Below are 23,463 nucleotides of genomic sequence, written 5' to 3'. Positions count from 1 at the left end.
TGTTAAGTAGGAACATACAGAGAGAGTAGAAAGGTGATCTGGTAAATGCTTCTGCAAGGGGCCAAGATTAAAATAAATGCCACTTAACTCCGATCAGTCCTCCAATAGATTTGTAAATATTGTGAAACTACAATATTTGTTTTTAGGGCTTTATTCCTACTATAATAGTACAACTATGCATGAGGAGCTCACATAAAAACAGCTCCTTTCTACCAGAATGAACTATTGTCAGGTCCATATTGTACTACTATTATAAAGCTACGCATAGAGTTTCTTGGCTGGCTGGGCTCCTATCCACAGAATACTTTCTTCCATTGGCTAGGTAGGCAGCAGATCAAAGCATTGTAAGGTCATGTGAGCTTATTGGTGACATAACGCACAGAGTGTTGGTTAACTATAAATGCTGGTGCCTGCCTAGAGGAGCTACCAGTCATTGGATAGCATGGAGCAGAGGTGGTGGAGGGTTTTGTTGTGCAGCATCAGCTTTGTTACCGTAACATCCCGAAAACCAATGAAGAGCAATCTAGGTACAGAGATACTGTATGACTGCAGTTTATTCTACCAAGGCTGGATGTGTTTAATTGGGTGAATCTTCCCGTATCTTACTATATTAAAATAATTCATTCTGATGTTATCATTAACAAGAGTGACAGGACACGGGATGAGGGGTAGTCTGACATGACCAAATAAACAGGGGGTGATGAGTAGAGTGAAAGGGATGTTTAGTCTGACATGACCACATACATGGAGGTGATGGGGGGCAGTGACAGGAGAGGGGAATTGAGGGAGTAGTGAAAAATGTCACTTCAGTCTGATATCATGACCAAATAAAGGGAGACGGGGCAGTGACAGGAGAGGATGGTGGGAGAGGAGTGAGTAAAAATATGCCTGATGTCATAATGACCAAATAAAGGGGATTGATTGGGGGAGGAAAGGAGAACTAGAATATAAATGTTATAAAATATAAAAATAATCTCAATACATATCTTGGAATTTTATTATATAAAAACAGATTTTAGTGCTCAGAGTACATGATTGTTAGAAGAGTATGAAAATGACAGCTGTCTTATTGTCCATGGCAGAGGAACGGGTAATGTACTAGTTGATATATAGATATATATATATTTTTTTTTAAAGTGTTTATTTCCACATCCTTACGTTTGCCATTTTATATGTTTTCATGATAACCAGGGAAGAAACACCGGTCTAAACAAAAAACGCTCAATTACAGGCAGTCCTCAGTTATCCAACGGAATCCGTTCTGGAAATCCCGTTGATAGTGAAACCGTTGGAAAGCAAGTCCCATGTTAATCAGTGCGGTGAGCGTCGGATAAGGCCCCTTAGGGTTGCAATGTAAAGCATTGGATATGCCACCCGTCGTAAAGTGAAACGTCAGATAGTGAGGACCACCTGTAACTAAAATTATATGTTCCAAAACCTTTTATATTATAGTACGTATATATTTCAACCACACTAACAAATGAACTACTAAATAAATCAGAAAATGTAGGATGAGATATGATATATTATTATTTCTCCTAATTAAGGCCATCTTTGTTTGGACCCAGGAGTATGATAAAATACATTTTTACAAGAGGAGACCCAGAGTCGAAACATTTTAGCTCCGGGGGCCACCGGTTCATGAGATACTTACCAATGAAGATACCGGATTTAATCCCCCTCCACGAAAACCAAAATGGCTGCCAAATCTAAGGCAAATAGGAAGTCGCAACACCATTAGTTGGAGTACATAATCTGAGGAAAGTTCCCGGCACTCCTGAATGAAAAAAAAAATGGGAATAAGCCAAATTGATTTTAATATGAAAAAATATATAGATAACGCAAAACAATCAAAACACACTGTGGGTATATATGACAAATACTGCAAATGTATACTCGTGTGGAGATCCACAAGGAACTAAATGGCAACACGAGGGGAGGAAGAAACACAGGGTAAGGGAAGGGTGGGGGGGGGAAGGAATGACAGGGGGAAAAAAAAGGATGCAGGGAAATAAGGGGGGCAATGTTTCGGGGATGAACCCCTTCTTCATGCCCGTTTCCAAAAGGTCAGAACGACCAAAAGGTACTTCCATTTTGCCCTGTGGGACAAAACTCCCCAAAACAGTAAACAGATGCAGTTATACATGTCTGTCTGTCTCACAGGCTATAAGATACCACCACATATGCTCTGACACTGAAGATAGAAACAAGCATCTCACAACCCTGACCGAATCGTTCAGACAGAAGAGGTACAAGCCAAAGACTATTATTGCCTGAACTATTACATCTGCACTAAAAGCCCCACAAGAACACCTGCTACAATACAGACAGAAAGAACCTACCACACGCATACCACTAGTGGCCACACAACCCTAACCTAAAGGGAATAAGAAAAATAATCAAAGATCTGTAACCCATGCTGGCAGAGGATGTGACAAAAAGAAGTCTTCCCAAATCTCCCATTCTTGCGTTTCGGCAACCACCAAACCCCAAAATAGAAATTAGTCAACAGAAAACGAAATACCGATCTTAAAGACACTGAGAAATGGCACAAACCGTGCAACATGTTCTAAACTCTGCAAACATATGTCAAGATCCCACAGCCAGTCACAACCATGGAATACTTAATGTTAAAGTATCATACTGCTGCACATCCAGGAATGTCGTGTATATGATTCAATGCAACAAATGTGACCAAGGATACTACATTGGGGAAACCAGACAAACACTTCCAAGGCAGAATGAATATGCAGACACTATACTCCACCACAAAGAAGGAAGATACTGCTCACCAGTGGGACATCATTTCTCACAACCAAATCATTCCATAAATTATTTAAAAATCAAAATCATAAATGGAATGTTTAAACGCATCCAAGAACAGAAAACATTTGAACTCAGAATGATAAGACTGACACCCAAACAAGAGGACTTAATGCGGATATGGGGTTTCTCACACACTATCACAATTGTTTGTAATTATCCTGATTGCCTCTCTGCCAATGTTAGGCTACGTCCATAGGAGGGGGGGGCCGTACTGAGCCGTGTGGACGCTGAGGTTCGTCTGCGCAATCAAGAGCGATTGCATGAACTAGCAGACAAGCCAGTGTGCACGATCGGGAGGCGGGGCACTGACGACACTTGGCCAATAGCCCGCGAAGCGACGATGTCGACGCTGCTTCGCTTTGATTGGAGGTTTTCAGCCGACAGTGTCGGCTGAAAATCCCTGTGCCTCAGCACGCCTGCGGACACTCCACAACTTCCCCCTCCATGCTGTTACTTGTCACCGTTTTATTACCCTTCCACTTTCTTTAAACATCCCTTCGTCACCTCACCTAAATCTGTTTATTTTTCTGCTTTAGTCATAGATTCCTTTGTAAACCAGTATTGCTGACCTGACGAAGAGAGCAGAACTCTCAAAAGCTTGTCCTATGACAAATTGTTAGTCCAAATATTTTTTTTTTTTTTTAAAGTGTATCACCCAATACTGAAGAACTCATTTATTCTGGACATACATGGCTATTTCCAATAGAGAAGATAGAGATATTAATTTATTCTTTCCCAGAATCCCTTGCTGCAGTGGAAGCACTGTGTGCTGGGTGATAATGGTGAAAGGCAGGGTTGCAAACCTGTCTAAGCGGGCATGGTGCCTCGGGCCGCGCTGATCCGCTCTCCTGCTCTGCCTCGCCTGCTCAAACTGGAGTTTTTGTGTCCTGGCAGGCGAGGCAGTGAGCGCGCTTTGGGGGCGGGGCAGAGACGGGGCTAGTCCCTCGCTCCCATTGGATGTGAGCGGTCACGTGACCGCTCCCCTGATCGGCAAATTTTAAATTTGCCTGTCCCCTCAAAATATCTGAGCCTTCGCACGCGGAAGCGGCTGCTAAAGCCGCGCTGATGACAGATGCAGGGGGTAAGTGCATCTGCTCAGCGCGGCTCAGCACAGCCTCCTGTACTATGTCCCAGGCCTAAGGCTTGTTCAATAGTAGGTGCGAACCCACATGCACACTTTTTGTGTGTATGGTCCAGGCTGCCGGGAGCGACAGGTTTGCAGTGGTGTGTGTGTGTGTTATTAATTTATTATATATAAAAAATTAATAAATAACACGCTGGTAAGAATAAATTATTTATTAATAGCCTCCCTGCGCCTGACTAAAGAAAAAGAATGGTGTAAATAGCGCTAAAAATATCAATTTAGATCAAAATAAAATATTACACAATAAAAACCAGAAAGTAGTATGTTAACTAAATATAGAACGGCTGCCAGGAAAAGAACTAACCCAAACACAGTTAGTGAAAAGCACAGAGAAAACAATACAGACCGGCGCCTCAAATGTCCAAAAGGAAATTAAGTCCAAAGATGTGCTGCAGTGTCCAGTACAGGTGATCCAGTTGTTACACAGCAGGCTCCACAGCAGCAACCGTGGTATATAATGCAGGGAAGATAAAGGGAGAAATCATAGCGTGACACTGTATATATGAAACATGTAACACACACACACACACACACACACACAAGACATACACCACTAACAACACTGACAGAAAGGCTGACAATATAACAGAGATTTATTAGATCAATATACTAAAAATGGCTATTATACAAAAAATGCAATGACCCGGCGCTTCAGGCTACAACAATACCCCAGTCCAATGATTAGTCCATATAGATATGGAAAGTTCTTTTCAATATTCCAGCTGATGGAGCGATGGTGATCCAATTGCTGGCTGCTGGTTCCGAACTCCTCCTAGTATGTAATGGACAAAAAGGAAAAGACCATTGCGCAGCCACTAGAATCCATGAATAACTCCACAACAGATTAAAGTAATGAACTTACAGACTTGCTGTGTTGTTGTTCCTTTGAGACAATCTGTGCTTTTAACCTCTTCTCTTCCAGATATCACGAATCCCACGTGTTGTATGTCTATCCTCCAGGTTTTCTGTCTGTTCACAGCATTACCACTTGGTCATAGTTCCCATGTGTTCCCAGAAAGGAAATAACATGAAAGATGATGGTGCAGATTGATAAAAATTTATTACAATAAAAATAAAAAACAGCCAAGGGCTTACTCACATAAACCAGGCTGTATAAAAACAGCTGACAACGTGCCGTCCGCAGCTTGATACAATCAGGTAGGCAGGCTTCTGGGAGGATGGCGCTATTGTTGTTTGCAAACCCTGAAGTGGCGTCTAACTCTCAGTAGTTACTCTGCGAGATTCGCCCCCTCTATTTGCTATAGCTTCCTCTATCTCAGCTTGAGGTGGCCAGCACTGCAGAATGTGCTCTGCTCACCTCTCTGGGTAACTGCCGTCAGCCCGCGCTAAGCCTCGTGATGTCACACTCTGGCGTCTCTCCTGATCTCTATGCGCCTGCTTCTGAAGACCGTGTCAGTTCTAGCTCCTCCCTCTCCATACGCGTTTCGTGACGCAATGTGGTTACTTCATCAGTGGATGAGGGGGGAGTTGCTACCTACTGATATATATACCCTGGAAGGTGATGAATACTAATTGCAAATTAATTGCAAATTAATTAATTAAAAGCGAATAAACTGATTAAAATTGCACACATCTACTTACATGATAAGAGCCACTAGGGAATCATCCCTGGGATTAAGTGGCAATGCACCAAGCTCATAGACATAACATTTCTTACCATTCCACATAAAAAATAATAATAATGAAAACAATTATTGCACGATTGATCATTACATACAGCAGTGGGGGGGTCACTTCAATATATCAAAAAGGAGGCCAGATCGAAGTCTATATTTAAACCATGCGGTGACAAGGTTATGAGGGTATAAATCCAGAAGGTCTCCCTTCTGGATAAATGGGTCAGCCTGTCCAGAAAACTCCTTATCTAAGAGATACGTCCCATGTACTACAACTAATTCAAGATGTTGAATGGGATGAGCAATTAATATGGGTAACATGTGACATGGTGTCTTTATACACCTCCATCAAACACGTGGATGGTTTAAAGGCAGTCCAGCAGACACTTGAGGGAGATATGAATGTTGGAGATAATTTGAAATCATTTATATTAAGTGGGATACAATACATACTAACCCACAATTATTTTAATTATGATGGAGATTATTTCCTCCAGACATGCGGCACCGCAATGGGCACCCGGTTTGCACCTAGCTACGCTAACCTATTTATGGATATGTGGGAGCGTGGCTACATATGGAACAACAACCCATATGGTGCAAACCTGGTGCTCTGGAAGAGATTTATCGACGATGTGCTGTGTGTCTGGAGGGGGACGATAGATGATCTAGAACTGTTTAAAGTATATTTGAATAATAATCCTTTTAATATAAAATTCACATTTACCTGCAGTAGTATAAGTATCAATTTCTTAGACTTAACCCTGTATGTAGAAAACAATCAGATACAAACAAAAACATACCATAAGGAGGTGGATGCTAATACGTATCTTTTGGCTTCCAGCCACCACCATCCAAAATGGATACAAAATATCCCGCAGGGACAAGCCCTAAGAATAAAAAGAAACTGCTCACAGAAGGATGTTTGCACAAACCAATTGAACTCCCTTAGGCCTCGGCCATGTTACTTGCTTGCTGGCGGAAGCGCGCTGAGGCGCGCTCCCGCTCAGCACTGAGCCCCTACAGCCGCAATTAGAGCGGCTTTAGTAGGGGCTCACCTGCGCTTACGCGCGCTTGCGGAAGCGCAGGTCTTGGGGGAATTTAAAATTCCCCCGCTTGCCGGCGAGACAGGCCGGTCACGTGAGCGGTTCGCCCAATGAGGGCGAACCAGCTCCGTGACGTCACTGGCCCGCCCCCGGCCAGTGACGCGCCCGCCCCCGGACCGCCCCCTGACGGCTGCTGAGAGCGCTTGCGGTAAGCAACCGCAAGGCCAGGGAAAGCACCCGCTTTCCCTGCGCCTCAGCACGCCAGCAGGGACCGTGGACTCGGCCTTAGAGAAAAATTTCTTGAGCGAGACTACAGCAGGGAAAGGGTTAATAAAGCTATCTGTGCAGTTAAAGATATAGATAGGTCTAGTCTTATCAACCCTAATAACAGTAATAAGACGTCCACTGTTCAAGGAGAATTTATTCCCTTTATCACCAAATTCAATAGTATGGCCCCAGAAATAAAGAAAATTATAAATAAGCATTGGGGGATCCTCCTTAGAGACCCAATATTGAATACATTCCTGCCAGAACACCCACAAATTGTTTATAAACGTGCTGACAACTTGAAAAGTAAACTATCACCTAGTTGTCCCCTTAGTGGGCCTAAAATAAGTAGCACCATGTGGTTATCTACCCTGAAAGGTTTCTTTACATGCAACAAATGCATAGGTTGTTCTTTCAGTGTTAAAGGCAGTAAATTTCAATCAAATGTAACAGGTAAAAGTTATGATGTAAACACTTTTATAAACTGTAAGAGTATGTACTGCGTATACTTATTAGAGTGCCCATGCGGGTTGCAGTACGTGGGGAGAACAGGGAGGAAACTCCAACGTAGACTGGCAGAGCATGTATACAACATAAAAAGGGGGTTGGAAACTCAGTGTGTCAAATCACTTTAAAAGCAAACACAACCAAAACCCAGAGTGCCCAAAGGCCAATTGGAGAGGAGGTGACAGGCTGACCCATTTATCCAGAAAGGAGACCTTCTGGATTTATACCCTCAAAACCTTGTCACCGCATGGTTTAAATATAGACTTCGATCTGGCCTCCTTTTCGATAGATTGAAGTGACCCCCCACTGCTGTATGTAATGATCAATCATGCAATAATTGTTTTCATTATTATTATTTTTTATGTGGAATGGTAAGAAATGTTATGTCTATGAGCTTGGTGCATTGCCACTTAATCCCAGGGATGATTCCCTAGTGGCTCTTATCATGTAAGTAGATGTGTGCAATTTTAATCAGTTTATTCACTTTTAATCAATTAATTTGCAATTAATTTGCAATTAGTATTCATCACCTTCCAGGGTATATCAGTAGGTAGCAACTCCCCCCTCATCCACTGATGAAGTGACCACATTGCGTCACGAAACGCGTATGGAGAGGGAGGAGCTAGAACTGACACGGTCTTCAGAAGCAGGCGCATAGAGATCAGGAGAGACGCCAGACTGTGACATCACGAGGCTTAGCGCGGGCTGACGGCAGTTACCCAGAGAGGTGAGCAGAGCACATTCTGCAGTGCTGGCCACCTCAAGCTGAGATAGAGGAAGCTATAGCAAATAGAGGGGGCGAATCTCGCAGAGTAACTACTGAGAGTTAGACGCCACTTCAGGGTTTGCAAACAATAGCGCCATCCTCCCAGAAGCCTGCCTACCTGATTGTATCAAGCTGCGGACGGCACGTTGTCAGCTGTTTTTATACAGCCTGGTTTATGTGAGTAAGCCCTTGGCTGTTTTTTATTTTTATTGTAATAAATTTTTATCAATCTGCACCATCATCTTTCATGTTATTTCCTTTCTGGGAACACATGGGAACTATGACCAAGTGGTAATGCTGTGAACAGACAGAAAACCTGGAGGATAGACATACAACACGTGGGATTCGTGATATCTGGAAGAGAAGAGGTTAAAAGCACAGATTGTCTCAAAGGAACAACAACACAGCAAGTCTGTAAATTCATTACTTTAATCTGTTGTGGAGTTATTCATGGATTCTAGTGGCTGCGCAATGGTCTTTTCCTTTTTGTCCATTACATGCTAGGAGGAGTTCGGAACCAGCAGCCAGCAATTGGATCACCATCGCTCCATCAGCTGGAATATTGAAAAGAACTTTCCATATCTATATGGACTAATCATTGGACTGGGGTATTGTTGTAGCCTGAAGCGCCGGGTCATTGCATTTTTTGTATAATTGTTTGTAATGAGTTTGTGAGGAATTTGTTTGGCAGAGACCCCGTGGCAGCTTTCACTTAGCAATAAGCTTATTATTCACATATTGTATTTACACTTTATATATATATATATATTTATTTTTTTTGCACTGAGTTATAGGGTATATCTTTTTCTAGTTTATCATACTAAAAATGGCAGTGAACTATGGAGCAGGTCTAGGATCCGGTGTGTAAAACCGGAATCCTACTTACAACAATCCAGAGTTTTCAGGCAGTGATAGCAAGAGATGCAGTCCGGTATCAGCTGATCCTAGGCGCGTGGTGCTTCTATAATGGCCGCCTGCGCCTCCTCTGATGACTGTCAGGCTGGGCGTCTCTGCAGGCCAACCCTCGCAAGATTTTTCGTCCGGAATGACGCCACTCGCTAGGTGGAGCTATTCGCCGCTTGCCACACGTCTCCACTGCCGTCTGGAACTAGGGATTAATGCAGGGGTCCGCTCCTTGTGGTGTTCACTAACCAAATGATTCTCTAAAACACCCAACGCGTTTCGTGCGCATGCGCACTTCTTCAGGGGATAATTAGCACAGTCCATGCATATCTTATATAATGGCAGGTGATACACAATTGGTGATAATAGATTGTCTCTCAAATTGATCTTATGACAATCGTGAGTGGTTGATACTCCTGTCACTCATGACCTGTGCTAAAAAACGGCAGCCTAACATACACATAATACAACATATAACATAAAACACGCTACAAATACATTACATATTCACAATATCCTGACAATCATGAAATTAATTTTATTACAACTTTTACACATAACTAGATATTTATCTATCCTCCATTGATGTTGCACAGTTTTGCACCAATCCTGCACCCACTATGTGCAAAATAGCTAATGATGCAGTTAATACGTTTGTGTATATATATATATATATATATATATATATATATATATATATATATATATATATATATATACATATATACATATATATACATATATATACATACATATACACACACACACACACACACACACACACACACACACACACACACACACACACACACACACACACACACACACACACACACACACACACACACACACACACACACACACACACACACACACACACACACACCTTAGTTCAAATAAATATAGAAATATTAAAAATTAAAGAGTTATTGAGTAATATATGGTTCAATATAAAAAATGTAATTCTCCAAGAACCTAATTATACCATATCATAACTCTACTAATAAACCTTATTTTAAATTAAGAAACATTATAGATAAATACTTTTTATTATAAAACTATCAATATAAAAATATATAATATATTTAAAAATTTTATGTTTAAAATTTTTTTATAAAAATTTTATTTAAGAAAGACACCCAGATCGAATTCTATATTAAGTCCATTAGGAGAGAGGGTTTTCAATTCATAGATCCAGTAAGCTTCACGCCTACTAATCTGTTGTAATTGATTACCCCCCCTCCAATTCACTTGTGCACTTTCTATAGCTTGACATTTCAATCCAACTGGACTTTTATTATGGTGCACGCTGAAGTGGTGCGAAACACTATGTGTGGATAAACCTCGTCTAATATTATAAATGTGCTCGTCTATCCTTCTTTGATAGCACCTGCCCGTCCTACCCACATATTGTAAGCCACATGGGCACTGCAATAAATAAATCACAAAAGTGGAGTGGCAGTTAATCAATGTTTTTATAGTGTATATTTTATCTGTAACATTTGATTTAAAGGTTCTAGTGTTATTGCTGAAAGTACAAGATGTGCATTTAAAAAAGCCCTTATTTTTACTGGCTGGCTGTTAGTTTTGAATTGTCTAGAGGGCAACTAGGAGCTAAACGTGTTTTTATATTTGCTGCTTTCGTAAAAATGATTTTTGGTTTCTCGGGAAGGCATTTAGATAATACGTTATCACAAAGGAGCATAGGCCAATGTTTGTTAAAAATATGCCTGATCTTTGGCGCCATCTCGTTGTACTGGGTGACAAATGCCACCCCGTTTTTTTGTTTCAACTCATTTATTTGCTTTTTGCTTTTATATTCGAACAGTGTGTTCCTCTCAATTTTGTCTACCTGTAGAGACGCTTCTTCAAGTAAATGCTCCGGATAGCCTCTATCTCTGAACTTGTCTTTGAGCTCACCTGCCTGGAGAGCAAACTCCCCAGGATTTGAACAGTTGCGCTTCAGACAGGTGAGCTGACCCCTAGGGATATTCCGGATGCAACTTGGATTGTGCTGTCTGTCTGCCCTAAGGTAGTTGTTAGCCTGCACTGGCGTAAAAAATGTTTTAGTTTTTATTCTGTTATCTGAAATATAAATGCCGAGGTCCAAAAATTCTATATGTTCCTTATTATGATTAAAAGTGAACTCCAAATCCCTATCGTTAAGGTTTAAATACTTAAAAAACGATTCAAGCTGCTCCTGGCTGCCTGACCTGACGTCCAATTCTAACCTGCGTGATATTGCCTGACAACCTTTAACATGATTTATGGTAGTGTACAATGAGGTAACATCCGCTGTTACCCAAGTGTACTCAGGCTCCCATTTCAGATCTCTAAGTATCTGAAGGACATGTGTTGTATCACGCAGGTAGGACTGGACCTGATGTACCAAAGGTTGAAGGTGATGATCTATAAATAAAGATAAATTAGAGGTGAGTGATCCTATACCTGAAATGATAGGTCTGCCAGGAGGTTGTTTAATGCTTTTGTGTATTTTTGGGATAAAATAAAAAATAGGAGTACGTGAAAACTGTACATCTAAAAATTCTAATTCTTGTTGTGTTATAGCTCCTTCCTCGAGGCCTTTGTTTAGCAATGTATTAAGTTCTATTTCGAACTGTTTAAGAGGATTGCTTGGAAGGGGAAGGTATGTGGCTGTATCTACACTACCATAAATCATGTTAAAGGTTGTCAGGCAATATCACGCAGGTTAGAATTGGACGTCACTACATCACCAGCACTTAAAACATTTTTAGTAGATAGTATTAATTTTATTTTAACCCATAATCACTTTCAATTCAATTCACAATTCTTTTTACAAATCTGTGGAACGGCGATGGGCTCAAGGTTTGCCCCAAGTTATGCAAATCTTTTTATGGACAGTTGGGAAAAAGATTATATTTGGAACAACTATCCATTTGGGGCTCACCTTGTGCTCTGGCGCCGTTTCATAGATGATATCATATTTGTGTGGTCATGCAGCCAGGAGCAGCTTGAATCGTTTTTTAAGTATTTAAACCTTAACGATAGGGATTTGGAGTTCACTTTTAATCATAATAAGGAACATATAGAATTTTTGGACCTCGGCATTTATATTTCAGATAACAGAATAGAAACGAAAACATTTTTTACGCCAGTGCAGGCTAACAACTACCTTAGGGCAGACAGCCAGCACAATCCAAGTTGGATCCGGAATATCCCTAGGGGTCAGCTCACCTGTCTGAAGCGCAACTGTTCAAATCCTGGGGAGTTTGCGCTCCAGGCAGGTGAGCTCAAAGACAAGTTCAGAGATAGAGGCTATCCGGAGCATTTACTTGAAGAAGCGTCTCTACAGGTAGACAAAATTGAGAGGAACACACTGTTCGAATATAAAAGCAAAAAGCAAATAAATGAGTTGGAACAAAAAAACGGGGTGGCATTTGTCACCCAGTACAACGAGATGGCGCCAAAGATCAGGCATATTTTTAACAAACATTGGCCTATGCTCCTTTGTGATAACGTATTATCTAAATGCCTTCCCGAGAAACCAAAAATCATTTTTACAAAAGCAGCAAATATAAAAACACGTTTAGCTCCTAGTTGCCCTCTAGACAATTCAAAACTAACAGCCAGTAAAAATAAGGGCTTTTTTAAATGCACATCTTGTACTTTCAGCAATAACACTAGAACCTTTAAATCAAATGTTACAGATAAAATATACACTATAAAAACATTGATTAACTGCCACTCCACTTTTGTGATTTATTTATTGCAGTGCCCATGTGGCTTACAATATGTGGGTAGGACGGGCAGGTGCTATCAAAGAAGGATAGACGAGCACATTTATAATATTAGACGAGGTTTATCCACACATAGTGTTTCGCACCACTTCAGCGTGCACCATAATAAAAGTCCAGTTGGATTGAAATGTAAGTTGTGCTGGTGCGCTTTTTGGTCTCCCTTTTCCCTGTATTGCATTGAGCAGCTGCACAGCTTGCCTGCCTGCCCTACCAGGATGTGAGTATTTGCATATTTTTCAGGGGAACCTGCCAATGAGACATATGGTGAGTGGGTTGCACCACACACCACCTGTCTTCAGGAGGATAGTACCCATTATATGACACAATAGGTACTATATCAATTGTTAGTACCCTGGTACAGTGGTCTGGCTTATTATCATTTTGAGATATACCTGCATTTGAGCGCTTCAGCTATTTTCCATATTCCGGATTGAAATGTAAAGCTATAGAAAGTGCACAAGTGAATTGGAGGGGGGGTAATCAATTACAACAGATTAGTAGGCGTGAAGCTTACTGGATCTATGAATTGAAAACCCTCTCTCCTAATGGACTTAATATAGAATTCGATCTGGGTGTCTTTCTTAAATAAAATTTTTATAAAAAATTTTTTAAACATAAAAATTTTAAATATATTATATATTTTTATATTGATAGTTTTATAATATAAAGTATTTATCTATAATGTTTCTTCATTTAAAATAAGGTTTATTAGTAGAGTTATGATATGGTATAATTAGGTTCTTGGAGAATTACATTTTTTATATTGAACCATATACTACTCAATAACTCTTTAATTTTTAATATTTCTATATTTATTTGAACTAAGATTATATATATATATATATATATACACATACACATACACATATATATACATATACATATACATATACATACACACACAACAGGTATTAACTGCATCATTAGCTATTTTGCACATAGTGGGTGCAGGATTGGTGCAAAACTGTGCAACATCAATGGAGGATAGATAAATATCTAGTTATGTGTAAAAGTTGTAATAAAATTAATTTCATGATTGTCAGGATATTGTGAATATGTAATGTATTTGTAGCGTGTTTTATGTTATATGTTGTATTATGTGTATGGCAGGCTTCCGTTTTTTTAGCACAGGTCATGAGTGACAGGAGTATCAACCACTCACGATTGTCATAAGATCAATTTGAGAGACAATCTATTTCCACCAATTGTGTATCACCTGCCATTATATAAGATATGCATGGACTGTGCTAATTATCCCCTGAAGTGCGCATGCGCACGAAACGCGTTGGGTGTTTTAGAGAATCATTTGGTTAGTGAACACCACAAGGAGCGGACCCCTGCATTAATCCCTAGTTCCAGACGGCAGTGGAGACGTGTGGCAAGCGGCGAATAGCTCCACCTAGCGAGTAACGTCATTCCGGACGAAAAATCTCGCGAGGGTTGGCCTGCAGAGACGCCCAGCCTGACAGTCATCAGAGGAGGCGCAGGCGGCCATTATAGAAGCACCACGCGCCTAGGATCAGCTGATACCGGACTGCATCTCTTGCTATCACTGCCTGAAAACTCTGGATTGTTGTAAGTAGGATTCCGGTTTTACACACCGGATCCTAGACCTGCTCCATAGTTCACTGCCATTTTTAGTATATTGATCTAATAAATCTCTGTTATATTGTCAGCCTGTCAGTGTTGTTAGTGGTGTATGTCTTGTGTGTGTGTGTGTGTGTGTTACATGTTTCATATATACAGTGTCACGCTATGATTTCTCCCTTTATCTTCCCTGCATTATATACCACGGTTGCTGCTGTGGAGCCTGCTGTGTAACAACTGGATCACCTGTACTGGACACTGCAGCACATCTTTGGACTTAATTTCCTTTTGGACATTTGAGGCGCCGGTCTGTATTGTTTTCTCCCTGCGCCTGAACTGCTCCTCCCAGCATGGGGGAGCTGGCTCTGGTGAAGTAGTGTGTTTTAGCAGGTACACTGTGCCCCTCTGCAACACTGGGCCCCCCCATACACCGCAACCTCCCCCCTGAGTGACTATACCCCACCCCCCCATACACCAACATTATGAATGTGGGATCAGTGCAGCTTCTGAGACTTTTTAGAGGTGACATCCCTTTGTATTAATGTAGCAGAGAGGACACGCGGTCCACAATCGGTGCAGCAGAAGCAATTCATAGGTATAAACTATAGCATCCAATAAATCCCATGAAGACTGAGCAATATGATCTTGATCCTGGGAGTATTAATCCATGTGTTGCTGCTCAAATATAATGAGCTGAAATAATGACCATAAGTGTATTAATGTGCTGCATGAAATCCCATATTGTTTTGTGGATATAGAGCATTTCATATCCACCTATTACATGAAAGATTCGGGATTCCTGGTAGAGGCTGTATGAGGACGGACGGACACACACTTCGAGTCTTCCCCGCAATCGCCCGGCTCCACGCTCACTGCCGTGCGCGAGCGGACCTAGCATACAATGGCTGGCTAACCACAGCCAACTATAAGTGCCGCAAGCGCGCCCACTATATTACTGGTCTAAGACATGCAAATGAGCACAGTAATATTTCCATTTGCTGCATGCTTTAGGCTGCGTCCATAGGACAAGCAGCGCTGAGCCGTGCGAACGCTCCGCGCTGAGCCCCGGCATCCTCAATGAGGAAGTCTTTAGAGGGGGCTCACGCGAGCGTCCGCAGGCGTGCTGATGAGTTGGATTTTTCAGCCGACAGACAAGCTGTTTTTCAGCGCTGTCGGCTGAAAACATCCAATCAGCGCGAAGCAACGTCACGGCGCCGTGACGTCAGTGCGTCGCAGGCTATTGGCCCAGCGACGTCATTGCCCCGCCTCCCGATCGCACCCGCATGAAATCGCACAGCTTCAGCAGGCGAGCCTCAGCGCCGTTCAGCACTGCTCCCCCCCCTCTATGGACGCAGCCTTACAGTGGAGGGTTTTTTGTCACTTTTTTACCCACCATAACTTAACTCAGGGGGGCGCAAACTTTTTTCCCTGCGCCCCCCTGCCGGCTGTCCCCTCACTCCCGCACCCCCCCCCCCAACCCCAACTTACCCTCGCACCGGCGTAATGACGTCACGTTGCCATAGCAACGTCACGTCACATGACCTCGCAGCGTCATTTTGACGCCGCGTTGCCATGGCGACGCCGGGAGGAAGCCGCCGGAGCCACGGGTAAGTATGGTTTACAGAGGCCCTGCAGCTCCCCCGGCACTTAATTTAAGTGCCTTCGGGAAGCGCGCGGGGCCTCTGTAAACCCCGCGCCCCCCGTCGGCAGTCTCGCGCCCCCCCTGGGGGTCGCGCCCCACAGATTGCGCACCGCTGACTTAACTGATGTGTGATGGATACCTATCCAAGCTTCAAATTGCAAAGCCAGTATAACCAGCGTCACAATGATGTGACCCAAAAGGTCGAAACAACTGCCTGTGGGTAGGTGGGTACTGGCTATGCATCTTAACCCAGGCTGTGCAATGCAGCAAGCATAAGCTTATAGGGGTCCATGTCAAAATGGAATTGAAGCAAAAGGTGACACGGTGTGCTCATTTGCATAATCCCTTGCTGCAGTGGACACACTGCATGCTGGGCAATAATGGTGAAAAGCAGTGTTGCAGACATACACTTGTCCACAGCGGTGCACTCTAGAGGGGTACAGCCCTCTCTAATCATACTGGGGCCTCTATGGGGTCAGCTCCAGTAGCTGCCTGCGCGCCCCGGCACAGTCGCGGCAGCCATTGGCCACATCACAGCGTCGGTTTAGCCAATGAGGGCAAACCAGCCATGTGACATGGCCCCACCCCAACCACAAGTTGCCAGTAGTCCATCTGGTCGCGCTGATGCCAGGAACATGTGCCACTTGGCACCCCGTTGCGTGCTCTGGAGCCTTGGCTTTATACTGTACCTTCATGCTGCAGATTCCCAATTTCCCCTAATTTGGAGGTCAGACATATTTCAGACTACCCAGAAAGGCCATTTCCCAAAGGATTTCATATTACATGGTCAGGTATCCATGAGATTTCACAGATCAGCAAGGTTACTTACCAAAACTTACTGTGATGTAATGCAAACCTGGTCTTGCCTTCACAAAAAGGAAAACATGTTACTTTGCAGACTGCCAAGATAAAAACACACTGCGCACACTTGATGACTTGCTTTTCCTGCCTGAGCCAAAACTAGATTGCCAGCTCTGTGGGACAGAAGCCACGCACTTACTGTATGCTTTAATAGCACTGACAAAAATAGGGGGCAACAATTAACATTCACTGACAGAGAAGAGTGTGATAACCACCCCTGCCATAGGGGCTGAGAAAAGCCTCCAGCAACCACCCTCAGTTATAGAGAAGCCATATTAACACATTGAACACCGAATGGGCCAACACCAACGTGCAAAACCCGATCTCTTCGATCGAATCCAGAAGCTGAAAGCGCAGGAGAGGCTCTGCAGAAAGGGCAGGAGAGGCTCTGCAGAAAGGGCAGGAGAGGCTCTGCAGAAAGGGCAGGAGAGGCTCTGCAGAAAGGGCAGGAGAGGCTCTGCAGAAAGGGCAGGAGAGGCTCTGCTGAAAGCGCAGGAGAGGCTCTGCAGAAAGGGCAGGAGAGGCTCTGCTGAAAGCGCAGGAGAGGCTCTGCTGAAAGCGCAGGAGAGGCTCTGCTGAAAGCGCAGGAGAGGCTCTGCTGAAAGCGCAGGAGAGGCTCTGCTGAAAGCGCAGGAGAGGCTCTGCTGAAAGCGCAGGAGAGGCTCTGCTGAAAGCGCAGGAGAGGCTCTGCTGAAAGCGCTTTCAGACCCCCCCCCCCCCCGACATATGCCATGTACGAGCATTTCACCTCCGAACAGCCGCCGGTTAATAACGAGGCCACTGACTGCCTGGATAGTTTTAAACTGCGTTATACATAACACTCCCCGCCGGGGTTCCTTTATGGCCTGCCGGACAGGCCACACAAAGCCGTGCTCTGTCTCTCTGCCTGCAAACCCGGGAACAGGACCGCAGGACTGAGTGAAGGGAACCGGGGGGGTTGAAGTCCCGCACCTGCCACTCACCTGCGATGCCCAAACCGCTCCAAAGCCCGCAGCGCAAGTTCAACGGCAACTGCGATTTAAATTTCCAACCGAGTTCGGAGGCCAGCACGTGATTAAGAACGCGTCTCTCTCATTGGACGGTTTAAAGGATACTGGAAATATTGTGACCACGCGCACAGCTTTTTTTCCCCTTCCTGGATCCCGTTGGCCTGGTGCTTCATGGGAGATGTAGTTTTTCTTTAAAATATAAATACAGCACTGGAGGCGCTGGTAGGCTGACGGGTGCCGTGTACGTGTGCAAGGTTATTGCTAAATTCTCCAGTGGTTGAAGGTTATTGGCAATGTAGCTAAATGCAAATCATATATTATTAGGTATAAGGGGCTACAAATAATATCTTATTAGGTATAGGGGGCTACTTGAGCAAAACACTACACTTTGTCGCAACATACTGTATTTAAAGTGACACTGTAGCATCCTGCAACATGCTATTACAGGATGCTCTAGATCCTCTCTAGGCCGTACCCTCCAACTGTACTTGTTTAGCAGGTTCTGTGTGTGCGCGCGATTGGTTGGAGCTCAGATTCTTCATGCAATTACAGGAGCTTGAAGAAGAATGAGGGATACAGTAAATCAGTGGAGTGCAACTCCAGCCCACTATGTCTTTACGACTGAGCCACTGAATGTATGTATGTATGTACAGTATGTCTTTATTTATATAGCGCCATTAATGTACTAAGCGCTTCACAGCAGTAATACACGTGACAATCATATAAATAACAAATAATACAAATAACACATAAAGGGAAGAAGGGCTTCAGACTTAAAAGTAACATTTAGGAAAAGGAGTCCCTGCTCTGAAGAGTTTATAATCTAATTGGTAGGAGGAACATACAGAGACAGTAGGACGGCGTTCTGGTAAGTGCGTCTGCAAGGGGCCAAGCTTTAGTATCAGGTGTATAGTGTTAGCCACGGAGCTACTCATATGCTTCGTTAAGCAGATGTGTTTTAAGATGGGTCTTAAAGATGGTTTATTTATTTATTTATAAAATATTTTACCAGGAAGTAATACATTGAGAGTTACCTCTCGTTTTCAAGTATGTCCTGGGCATAGAGTTACGATGACAAATAATACATGGTTACAAATACAGTTACATAAGTGAACAGGGTATACGTTATATACAAAACATAGCATACACAGTTAGGCCTCGGGCATGGTCAGCGCTTAGGCGCTGACCCGTGCTGAGGCGCGCTGCTGCTCAGCACTGAGCCCCTGCAGCCGCAATGAGAGCGGCTTTAGGGGCCCATTAGGTAGAACAGAACAGGTGACTGAACATGGCATCATTTAGTAAATACATATGAGCCAATATCTATAACTGCATCTATTTTTTAGGCACCTACAAATGCAGAATATGGTAATCATGCTAGTAAATAACATCACTTCTTCCACATTTCCAAACTACACAGATGGTGTATTGTCCAGGGGAAATCCCTAAGCACGTCCGTGCCAGTGGGCCATTGAGTGTGCTCTTCTTCATCAGCTTAAGAGCTCAAAAGACAAAGCTGTAGAAGCTGTGGTGGGACATATGTTTAAAAAAAACAAAAACTTTATTGTACCCAAAATAGCAACGGTCGCCAGTGATGTCACCAGAGGGGGCGGGCCGCGGACACTGATTGGTTTAGAGACAGTCACGTGGCGACTGTCTTAAAAAAATCAAATAGACCTGGCTACCAAATTTTTTGCCGCTCCGTCGCCGTCGTGCTTACTATAAGCGCTGGCGACGGAGTCAATGTATTTGTTTTCGAGCGCCGTCGCAAGGCACTATAAGCGCAGCCTAAGGTAGATCAGTCTGGCAGCAGCATTTTGGATGGATTGGAGTTAGAACAGGTGGACAAGGGGAATGTAATCAAGGTGGCCAAGACGAGTGAGTGAATTAACGATTTTTGTAGTGTGAGTGAGTGAGAAAAGGGTGCATCCTAGCAATATTCCGGGAATGGAGATGGCAGGATTTAGTGAGGATTGAATGTGAGGAATGCATTGAAACTTTCCTGTGGGGTATCACTATAAGTTTAATGGTCAGGTGCCTGGGCCACCAAAATTAAAAATTTTGACAGACTGCAGACTCTGGTTACTTTAGTTCTATATTATTTATGTATGTATATTTTTATTTATATAGTGCTAATAACATTCACACAGTGTTTTACAAAACAGACATTGGATGGCAGGGAAACATAGTCCAACACATGCCTCCAAAATAAAATCACAAATTAATCATTAGAATACGAGAAACAATGGAAGTTATTTCTCTACATTCTAAGTGTGCCCCTCGCCCATAAGTCTTGGGAGTTGTAAGTGGTCAGCTGGTTTGTAGCATTGTGTAGTTGGAAGTAAAGGGTATAGTGACACTTAGCATCATTATAACAAGCCACCATCTTCATTTTAAAGCACAGTTTCAGTTTCCTTCATGCAAGCATTTAACAGAAAGGTTGAATGCTTTAGTTTAGTGCAGTTCCAGTTTATATTAGTAAGTGCTACAGCGCCTTGACACAACTTCCTTCCTGTTACCTATTCCCGTCTTCTGATTCCATGCTCTCTATGAGTACCTGAGGTAGGAAGGAATATGAATACCAATGCCAGTAACGGCATGAGGTTGACAGAGTTGCAGAAACATGTTTCTCCGGCTTTTGAATCAGAAGCTTGCCAGCAATATTCCATGACAACATAAATGACATTAGTTTTATCTTTACAGCTTGTGTTGATAGTAGCATAACTTGAAATACCCCAGAGCTTTAATTTCACTATCAAGAAGACAGTTGTTCAAAATACAATTTAAAAATGCAGTCTGTCCAATAAAAAAAGAGGTTTTTTTTTAAAACATAGGAAAGGAAAATACTCTGAAAAAGTTCAGCTTTCTGTTTTTATTTTTGTATTTAATTCTGAAACCATATAATATTGACTTTATTCTTTTCTGTGAGATTGGTTTACTAAACAATTGTAAGCCTTAGCACATCTTTAGACCTGTTACGGTAATTGACCTTACAGTGCACTAATGCCCGACACTATTTAGTAAATCTAAGCCTAACTGTGACAATGGGACTGAATAAATAACCCCCAATTATGGTCTTTGGCATACATACAATAATAACCTCAGTGCTCCAATCCCTGTGTCTCAGACACACTCCACACCTCCCACAACCCAGGGGCATCTAACGCTTCGTCCCTTTATAATTATATAAGGTGTGTTTGTGTGTATACTGTATATTCCGTCGCTTTAAGCTAGTCCACAACAAAGAACTGAGTTCATTAACCATCACAGGACTCGAACAAATATCACCCCTTACATTAGGGGGTGACAGATTCAGGACATTGTGTAAAAGGGAAACTTTTTGGATCTACCAGTTGGGCACATTGGCCCCTGGTGGATTTAATGAATGTATATATACAAGCACATTAGTTTAATTGCCCACATTATTCATCAGTTAGGTTTGTTGTTGTTCCAAGCTTCGGTTCGTTCTTCACTCTCACTCGTCCTGAGGTGCTTTTTTAAGACCTTGTACATATATATTTTTTACATTTACATATTTTTTCTATCTAGAATCCAATGTTATTTGATTAGTCTTATAACATAGTAGATTAGAACAAATAATATAATATTGTTTTTAATACATTTAGTATGTTTATAGCTATTTTTAGTGCATATATATATATGTATTTTATACTTTTTACATATTCATTTGTGATGTTAGTTGGTCCCCCCTCTCCATAGCCTTATTACCCGCAAATTGTATTTGAAATGTGTTATTATTTATAATTGTCTTTTTAGTTTGTTGTGATATTATATCACCCTAATTATCATAGTCCTATATGTATATTGATGCAATTTATATGTATTTTTTTGTACAGCGTCGGATGCAGCGCTGGTGAGCTCTCTTATTGATGATCTAGTATTTAGATCCCTATTGGTTGTTAGGCAGCCTGATTGGTTTGATTTCTATAGCCTAGCAGCGGGAGAGTACATTAGACGCTGCGGTCCGACGTTGCTTACAACCCCCTGAAGAAGTCGCCGTGAGCGACGAAACGCGCAAGGAACTTTGTGATACACGGCATTACGTCATCAAGTGGCGACACAATCGTGACCGGATCGTTCCATGAATAATACTCAGGCTGGAAGCAGTGAGCTTGTCCACTAGCATCAAGACATCTTTCACCATCGGGACCTGTAAGCTGTTCTTCTGGAGAGCCGTGCATGCAGTTCTTCAATGGAGGAATTTCATCTTCGTGGCGATGATAAATATTCACAAACGCTTGTTTTAAACTTATACTTTGTGAGTGTGCCTTTTTCCCTTTTTGAAGTGAAACTTCTTTAGTGGCACCTCATTCGAACTGGGGCAAAAATGGATTGTGGAGACAGAAATGAAACGGATGTGACGTCAGTGCTGGCAGTTGAGGCCGGGCTGTGTTCTGGCTCAGCCCGACCCCAACACTGACACGATCCACACCGCTCAAAAAATCAGATGCGCGCCGCTCCTAATGGCCGCAATTTCCCCCAGGTGGAGATGGGCACGGGCGGCATCCGGGGCAGCGGGAACCCGCTGACCGGTTCCTGGGACCAGGCCCGCTCTCTGTCCCAGCCGCGCGCTCTTCCGGGCTGGAGATTCAGACAGAGCCCCCCTACGCATGCGCAGAAGCGACTGGCAGCGGCGCCGTTGGTGAGAGGAGCAGGACGTTCGGGCGGCTCAGTATCGGCCTCTTCACCCCTCCCCGGCTCCTCCCCTCCCCGCCACAGTCCATACAAAGCCGGAGATCCTGGGAGAGAGGAAGAAACGGAGAGGCGGGGGGAAGGAGCTGAGAGACGGCAGGGGGCAGACGAGGGGCGCTGCTTAATACAGGAGGAGGAGGGGAGACTAGATGTGCTGGAGTCCTCGATAGGAAGAGTGTGAGAGCAACAGGTTAGTGAGCACACAGCCAGCGGGGAGACTGTCACCGTGTGACTCACAGAGAGGTAACCAGACACACACAGGAGAGGGACTGAGGCTCACACACAGGGAGGTAACCAGACACACAGGAGAGGTACTGAGACTCACACAGAGAGGTAACCAGACACACACAGGAGATGGACTGAGGCTTACACAGAGAGGTAACCAGACACACACAGGAGAGGGACTGAGGCTCACACACAGAGAGGTAACCAGACACACAGGAGAGGAGACAGGCTGCCGGTTATAACAGTCACACGCACACTCTCAGGCACACGCACACTCAGTCACATGCACACTCTGTCACACGCACACTCTCTGTCACACGCACACTCTCTGTCACACGCACACTCTCTGTCACATGCACACTCTCAGACGCACACTCACACGCACACACGAGGAATTCACACTTCGTGCAAATAGCTAATACAAGGGATGTGTACCGAGCACGCGCATTATAAGTCAAATGTATTTGCGTTTTATCAATGAAATTGTATTTTGATTTTTAATTAAAACATCACCAATACAAATACAATTTCTGTGACAAAAGTCAAAGAAGTTTCACTTACTATGCGCGTGCAC

General features: G+C 43.2%; 1 protein-coding gene across 4 annotated transcripts in view; it reads right to left on the bottom strand.

Moving 5' to 3' along the window:
* Nucleotides 1-18,063, bottom strand: part of GTSE1 (G2 and S-phase expressed 1) — a 36,305-nt gene extending 18,242 nt beyond the window's left edge. For 2 of the 4 annotated variants that reach the window (XM_075599775.1, XM_075599778.1), the window contains exons 1-2: nt 17,928-18,063; nt 1,655-1,777 (exon numbers count right to left, since the gene is read on the bottom strand). The gene's annotated coding sequence lies outside the window, so the exon portion shown is untranslated. Of the gene's footprint in view, nt 1-1,654; nt 1,778-17,713; nt 17,876-17,916 lie in introns of those variants that run through there. The other 2 variants (XM_075599776.1, XM_075599777.1) reach the window with 2 other exon arrangements.
* Between the last annotated feature and the right edge of the window lie 5,400 nt (nt 18,064-23,463).

This window comes from Ascaphus truei, chromosome 5 (genome assembly GCF_040206685.1).
Source record: "Ascaphus truei isolate aAscTru1 chromosome 5, aAscTru1.hap1, whole genome shotgun sequence".
Classification (NCBI taxonomy): Eukaryota; Metazoa; Chordata; class Amphibia; order Anura; family Ascaphidae; genus Ascaphus; species Ascaphus truei.
Note: the sequence above shows the minus strand (reverse complement) of the source record. Positions and strands in the feature narration are given on the sequence as shown.